Here is a 7,945-nt window from a genome sequence, read left to right on the forward strand (position 1 = left end):
GCACCTCACTTGGTACCAGATATTGTTAGGTTTTGGGATTAAAAAATAAGACGCATTTTTTTGCTCTCTAGAAGCTTACATCTTGACACTGGATTCTCAAACTTGGAGCCCAAGAATCCCAGAGATTGTTAAGATGTAGTCTCTCTGGTTCTCCCCACCCACCACAAGTTTTGATTTAGTGGGCCTGGAGTGAGGCGGGGTACAAGTATTTACAATTTAACTACCAAACTCTTGATTGCGACGCACCTGGTTCGCATTTTGTGAAACAAGTGTACTGTGGAGAAACGAAAGAAGCGTTAAATTTAAGACGCCATCATTTGTGGGCCAGGAGAGGCTCACGCTGGGACTAGTTCATGTAGGAGCTTTCGCCCTGAGCTCAAGAGCTGTCTCAGACCCGTGTTCCCTCAGGCGGGTACACCTGCTGGAACCTACCGCTCTCGCCAGCAACCCACGCGCCCGGCGACAGGGACCACCCCACCTCCTCCGGGCCCTGCCTTCTCCAGGCCCCGCCCCTCCACCGGAGGACCTGCAGTCAACGACACCCGAGCCGGAAGTGACGACACCGGCGAGGTCTTTCGGGCGGGGCTTGGGACGGGCAGCTCTGAGGGCCGAGATTTCTCATCGGCAGGGAAGGAGCGAGTGCTCGGGAAGAAGCCTTGGCTGCGAGCGGCCGGCGGCGGCTGCGACGGAAAAAAGTAGGTGCGTGATGGGGAGTTGGGGGAGAGAGGAGGTGCCCCTGATCTGGGCCGCCGTTGGCAGGGCCCAGCCCTTTGTCGCCGCCCGGGCCGCGGAGCCGGTGTTCCCGAGGATGAGGGGCGGGGCGCGGCCGGGACCCTGGAGCACCCTATGTGGGAAACGACGAGGGACGGCCCGTTTCTCGGGCTCCGGGCGCAGCGTGCAGTCAGCTTGAAGAGCGATTCCCCTTCGGAGCCTTGGTCCGGAAATCCTGTTTCCCGAAGACACTTCAGGGCGCAGGTGCCTCGGTCTGGGATTGACCGTCTAGATTGGAGTGGAGGAGGAGAAAAGCGGAAGGCGCTGGGTCTGGTTGAGCAACTGGTGAAACAGCGCGTCTTGTCCCCTGAGTTTGCCCTCGTTCAGAAGAAGTGAGTGGCACTCAGGGCTAAGTTACTTACTGCTCTCGTTCGAGGCGGAAATCGGGGTCTGATGCTTTTGCCTTGGTCGGGACTGTCAGGAGACATGTATGTCCTGTGCTTTGAATGTGTTTTCAATACTTACTTTTTCTCCCTTCTCAGATTAATTTTGAATTGTCTGTTTCTCTTGTAAGAAAGTAATTTAGAAACAATTTTAAAAGCATTGTTTACCTGTTTTGGACAAAGATGAATAAAGCCGTCAAGGTTTAGTATGGAAGGTAAGAATAGTATACAAATAACTATATGGCAGACAGAGCACGTTGTAAGGTCATAACATTCTCTGAAGTGTTGAGTCAAGTAGAGGTCAGATCTGGTTAAGGGAATTTTGTTATTTGAGTTATCTTTTACAATGGTAAGATTTTCACTTTGGAGTTGAAGAGACGGCAATATAATCAAAGGATGTTTCACAAACACGAACCCTCTGGGGCCCTCTGGATCATAGCTAAGTGTCCAGTGATCCAGTCTGAACATTAAATAACTGTTATGAGAGGATAAACATAGATTGGAGCCTGCTGCTTTTGGCTAATTTCAGTCACCTGCAGAAGGCCTAGTTCAGTTCTCCATAGCCCATCTGCAGGATTCAACCAGCTCAACCTCCTCTTATAACAGCAGGCCCTTAACAGTGAAAAAGAGGCATATTGGGTGCATGGACCCTCTCATCAGTTAACCAGGTTCCCATTCTACTCCTTGCCCTTGGATAGATGGCTCACATCTTTCTGGGTATTCTTTTCCCCTGAATGAATATGACTTATTGCTGAATTTTAAGCTAATGGCCACTACTATTCCAAAACTGCTGCATGGTTTGCCATCTTTCCCGTTCTTGGGAGAACTGGAGGATTGGAGTGAGACTGTGGGTGTCATCCTAGCAGGAAAGATGTAACATGTGTCTGTGACCAAGGCTTCTGTGGTCCTCTTCCTCTCAGATCTAGGTTCCCACTGCTCCTGCTCTTCCACTTGTATTATATCAGACTGTAGGGTGAGACTTAACTTTTTGGATGTGTTCTGAAAGACCTTGATAGATGCCAGGCAGATTTGGAAGGTGTTTTTAGTGTGGCGCTGTTGCAGTCATAGCTCTACTTTAGGCACATTGATTTAGTAGTGAGGGGTAGAATGGGTAAGAAAATTGAGGTGACTTTTGCATAGTTCAGGTGACCTAATGAGAGGTCAATCTTGGGTGGTGGCAGGCTTAGAAAAGGACAGAAAGGTGAACAGGACATGGCAACCAATAGAGGAACAAGGAATAAAGAGAAAATTGACTAGGAGGTTTTGAATTCGGAGAATGGGAGAGACCGTCCTAGAAATAAGGAAGTTAGAAGGAAAGAACTAGAGGAAGATGAGGAAGTCGTTTGTAAGTATTAACTTTTTTTTTTTTTTTACTGTGAAAATTTACACACCAAAACATTTGCCAGTAAGTATCGCTTTTGAGGTGCCAGCAGGTGAAGGTGTCCCTTGGACAGGACTGGAGCTGTAAACATGATAGTCACCTAAATAGATTTACCAGTTGATGTTGGAGCAGTGGAGGAGATGCCTAAGAGAAGGAAGGGGACAAGGAGGCCAAGGACAGACCCTTAGGAACACTTATAATGGGGAGATGGAAGAGAAAGGTGAGGAGACAGCTGGGGAGAGTAAGTGTGATAGGAGGAGAACCCAGATAGTGAGTGCAGTGTCACAGAAGCTGAGGGAGGGAGCGAAGCTTCAGGAAGGAAAAAGTGGTTAGGGATTTTGAGTATTAGGCCTGCTGTAGCAGAAAGAACTGAAGGTTTAAAGCTGCACTGTCCGATAGAAATATAATGTGACTACAAATGTAATTTTAAATTCTCTAATAAACACACTTCTTAAAAAAGCTAAAATGAAGCAGGTGAAATTAATTTGAATATTTTAATTTTACCAGTATATCCAAAATATTTTCATTTCAACATGTAATCAGTATAAAAATTTACTTTCCTGTCTTCCCTTCTAGATAGTAAGAGCTCCTTAAGAAAACAGAAGCAAAGTTCTGATTCACTAGTATCCCCAGCACTTACCACAGTGTCTAGAATGTAGAAGCACATTAAGTGTTTGTAAAAGGTATAAATGTTTGATTTTCACAGTGCCTTGTACAGTTCCTTGTTTGAGTTGATCCAAGGCAAAAGCAAGAATGCAAACATTGTTGAGTATACCAGTGATTTACAAATAAATTAGATATACCAAAACCAAATCCATTGCTGTTGAGTTGACTCCTACTCATAGCAACCTTATAGGACAGAGTAGAACTGTCCCCTAGGGTTTCCAAGGACTGGCTGGTGGATTCGAACTGCTGACCTTTTGGTTAGCAGCTGAGCTCTTAACCACTGTGCCACCAAGTAGTCATTTTGTTCATTAAAAATTAGTTGTGTTTTGCCCATTTATTGTAATCATCTAGTGCTACTATAACAGAAATACCACAAGTAGATGGCTTTAACAAAGAAATTTATTCTCTCACAGCCTAGTAGGCTACAAGTCCAAATTCAGGGCATCAGCTCCAGGGGAAGGCTTTCTCTGTCAGCTCTGGAGGAAGGGCCTTGTTGTCAACCTTCCCCTGTACTAGGAGCTTCTCTGTGCAGGAACCCCAGATCCAAAGGATGTGCTCTGCTCCCAGCGCTGCTTTCTTGGTAGTAGGAGGTTCCCATGTCTCTCTGCTTGCTTCTCTCTCTTTTATCTCAAAAGAGATTGGCTTGAGACACTATCTAATCTTGTAGATGTCATGAATATAACTGCCTCTAATCCGTTTTATTACATCATAGTGATAGAATTTACAACACATGGGGAAATTACATCAGATGATAAAATGATAGACAATCATACAATACTGGGAATCATGACCTAGCCAAGTTGACCAGGTGTTTTTGGGGGCACAATTCAATCCATGACACCTTTTCTGAAGAGAATTAGAGACAGTGTCTCTGGGTAACCATACTTTCCTCATAGAGTTAGTGAAATTAAGTATTTTTTCTGGGGGGGAAAATTCTTTATAACTACACAAGTATTGTTGCTAATACAGGACCGTAATCCCATATCTACACTTCTGAAATCCAGAGCTCCCAGAAAACCAAAAGGTTTTTCATAACCCATTTGAGAGCAAAATCTAACCTGAGCGTATTTGTAGTGTTTATTTTATGTAATTTAAAACTACCCATATGTTTCACTCTAGACTTACTAATGTATTTGATTTTGGGGTTCTGCCAAGACCTTGTGAGGCTATTCTGTAAAATATGGTATTTGCATCATTTTACTTTTATAAAATCCAAAAAAATCTAAATTCTGGAATTTGTTTAGTCCTAAAAGTTTCAGAAAAGGGATTCAGAACTTGTAAATCCTTGATTGTCATCTTCATTGCCTCTTCTGAGCCCACATGGCTATTGTTATTTAAAAACAAGTTGCCACAGTAACACTATATAACAGACCTCCCAGAACTCAGTGGCTTAGAGCATTTATTCTCATTCAGGGCTCTGCTTTAAGGCACAGGTCTTCAAATCAGCTGGGGAAGCTCTGCTTTGCATGTCTCGTTCTGGGGCCCAGGCTGAGGGACAGTGGCTACCCACGGTAAGCTTTTAGGGTAACAGAAGTGCGAGAAGGCAAGGCCAACTGCATAAGTGTAGTTCAAGGCTCCACTGGTGCCACGTCTCCTAAGATACCATTGACCAAAGCAAGTTGTGTGATCATGCCCAAAGGCAAAGGATAGTAGACTGTACCCACCTTAAGGCCAAAGCAAGTTACAGAGCCTAGCCCAACATCATTGGAGAGAAGTATATTCTTCCTTTAGGAATGCTGGGGGAGGGAGTGAATATTTGCTGAATAATAATAATCTAATCTAATCTAGCACAGATGGTTCAGAGAGGTGGCGTGGGATGAAAGGAGAGGGAAAAATCAACAAATAGAACGTATCACTATCCTTGCTCTTTTTGGAGTCTTCCACTTTGTGAATCACGTAGAGCTGGGGAAAGTATTTGCTCCTAGTCTGTTAAAAATCAGAGGAGTCTTTTCAGGATGTTTAGTTTGATTACATTTACTGTTGGATGTGAACTTTTAAAAACTCAAATAGAGGCTCTGCCAGTCCATCCATATAATCAGAACTTAGACTACCTATCAAAGGAGAAGCTGTCAAAGGAAACACCAAAGCTGATTAAATACTTCCATGGAGAAATAATACATCATAAGCTCTTGATGTTAAAATGCAGATGCAGCAAAAAAACAAAAAACTTCTCCCTTAGCAGTTTTCTAAGTGAAAGAGAAACTAGTCAAGTGGCCAGAGCCATTAAAGTAAGCCACAAGCTCTTCGGGCTAGAGAAGATTGTGATGAAAAGTCTTAGAAGGTTTTTGTTTTTCTCGAGTACAAGTTTTGTTTGCATTTATCTCTGAGAGTGAAGAAAGAAAATGATACCACCAAGTAACTATGCTCTGTAGAAATTGGGAGGTTAATTGTTACCTTGGGATGTAGTGAGTGACAAAAATGTACTTTTTTAATAGTGCTTCCTTGAATGGGATTTTTAATAAACTTATTTTGAAATTCTAAACTTTGCTGCTGTGATACTTTTTGACAGTGCTGATTGATAGACATTTTCTGGTTAGACATAGTCTGGTTGGAATTTTATGTTCAGCACGTGTAAGCTTTGAGATGATCTGTAGTTCTCCTAGGGCTTTTTTAGTCTCTTTGTATATATTATAGTAGAAAGATATTGTAGTTGCCCATCAGGTAACGGTTTCTTTTTCCTTTTATCTGATTGAGGAGCCCTGGTGGTGCAGTGGTTAACCACTCGCTTGCTAACCAAAAGGTTGGCGATTCAAACCCACCAGCTGCTCTGCGGGAGAATTATGGCAGTCTGCTTCTGTAAAGATTACAACCTTGGAAACCCTATGGGGCAGTTCTGCTCTGTCCTGTGGGGTTGCTATGAGTTGGAAGCAACTCAACGGCAGTGGGTTTGGTTTTTGGGTTTTTATATGATTCAGCAAGTGCCTTAAAGGAAATGAATGGCAAGAGAATTCAGGTGTGCGGTGTCTGTCTCAGGAAGTCTTTACCAGGTGGCCAGAGAGAAAAAACACTGAAATCTACTTCCATCCCTGCTCCCCTCTCCCTCTGCAACCCAGGTCACATGGAAGATCCTCAATTCCCAGCTCTGCCTTGTGTTGTTCTCAGCATTCTGCTAAGAATGTTATAAAGTCCACTACAGTAGTGTCATTTGCCACAGCTGCCTGAACAGTGGGCTCATTGACCTTCTCAGTGCAATCATCAATTGTTTTCAGCTGTTGCTGGACCAAAATCAAATCTGGCTTTGCCTTCCCCTTTCTTTGTACCGACAATGTTTGCTGACTAAGCCTCACTGCAGACCTAGCCCTTTTGCCCGCCTCTGCTTCCTCCTGAGCTCCATGTAAAGAGCAGCTCGTCCAAGAGGGGGATCCAGTAGTATTGTGATCTTCAGAGCATCACGGGAGGTATGAGATTTCTCTGGGTGAACTGGAAAAGAGCTGGGCTGGGCATCAGGCCTGGGTTCTAGAACTGACATTGTTACTCACTTGCCATATACCTTGCACGGGCAAATTCCTTCACTTTTCCTGAGCCTAAGTTCCTTACCTGTAAATACAGATGTCTTTCCTCATGGAATTGTTTTCCAGAATCAAGTGGAATGCAGGTAGTACCTGACTTACGACATATTCGAGTTGCGACGAACCGCGCTTAATGACAGTCTGTTTTATTTATTTAATTTTTTGTACAACTTGTTAGTAATATGTACTACATACAGTGTTGCAGTGTGTAATTTGATGATGTTATTGTTCACAGATGTTCACTCCCAGATATTCAATGTTATGATTTATAAAGATGCTGATAATAAAAGGCAGTAATAAGGAAAACTAAAAAAATGAGGTATTCGACTTACGTCGGAACCGATTTACGACATAGTTGTCAGAAAGGGAACCCCGTTGTAAATCAGGGACTATCTGTAATGGGTGTGAAAAGTACTTTCAAAATATATTGAGATATGCCATAGTGACCACTGTATTACTGGTGATTCTTACAAGATTTGTCTGAGAAAACTCCAGTATGATGATCAGTTTCTGGTTTTTTGGTACAGCTGAACAGATCCTATAAGCATAAGGCTAAAAATGGAAACTGTTTAAAATGACCAGTCTCATTATAGCTTATCCTTCTTTTATTTTATTTTTTCCTGTACAGAAATTTATACATACATTATTATGTGACTCTGATTGCTCTCCCCATACTGTGATAGCACACTCCTTTCCACCCCTGATTCCCCATGTCCGTTCAACCAGCTCCTAACCCTCTCTGCCCTCCCATCTCACCTCTGGACAGAAGCTGTCCGTATAGTCTCTTGTATCTACTTGAGCTAAGACGCACACTCCTCACGAGTATCACTGTGTATCCCACAGTTCAGTCCAATCCCTGTCTTAAAGAGTTGGCCTCGGAAATTGTTTTACTTCTGGGCTGATGGAGAGTCCAGGGGCCATGCTTTCCAGGGTTCCTTAAGTCTCAGTCAGACCATTAAGTCTGGTCTTCTTACTAGAATTTGAGTTCTGCACTCCACCTTTCTCCTGCTCCATCAGGGACACTATGCTGTGTTCCCTGTCAGGGCGGTCGTTGGTGGTAGCCGGTCACCATCTAGTTCTTCTGGTGTCAGGCTGATGAAGTCTCTGGTTTATGTGGCCCTTTCTGTCTCTTGGGCTACTACTTTCCTTGTACCTTTAGTGTTCTTCATTTGCCTTTACTCCAGGTGGTTGGGACCAATCGATGCATCTTAGATGGCCGCTTGCAAGCTTTTAAG

The 7,945-nt window shown here is 43.6% G+C and overlaps 1 protein-coding gene across 4 annotated transcripts in view; it reads left to right on the forward strand.

The window, feature by feature from the left end:
• Positions 1-562: 562 nt before the first annotated feature.
• Positions 563-7,945, forward strand: part of PSEN1 (presenilin 1) — a 75,011-nt gene continuing 67,628 nt past the window's right edge. For 2 of the 4 annotated variants that reach the window (XM_023726352.1, XM_004371014.2), the window contains exon 1: positions 563-699. The gene's annotated coding sequence lies outside the window, so the exon portion shown is untranslated. The remainder of the gene's footprint in view (positions 700-7,945) is intronic. The other 2 variants (XM_023726353.1, XM_023726354.1) reach the window with 2 other exon arrangements.

Source organism: Trichechus manatus, unplaced genomic scaffold, assembly GCF_000243295.1.
Source record: "Trichechus manatus latirostris isolate Lorelei unplaced genomic scaffold, TriManLat1.0 scaffold00010, whole genome shotgun sequence".
Taxonomy (NCBI): Eukaryota; Metazoa; Chordata; class Mammalia; order Sirenia; family Trichechidae; genus Trichechus; species Trichechus manatus.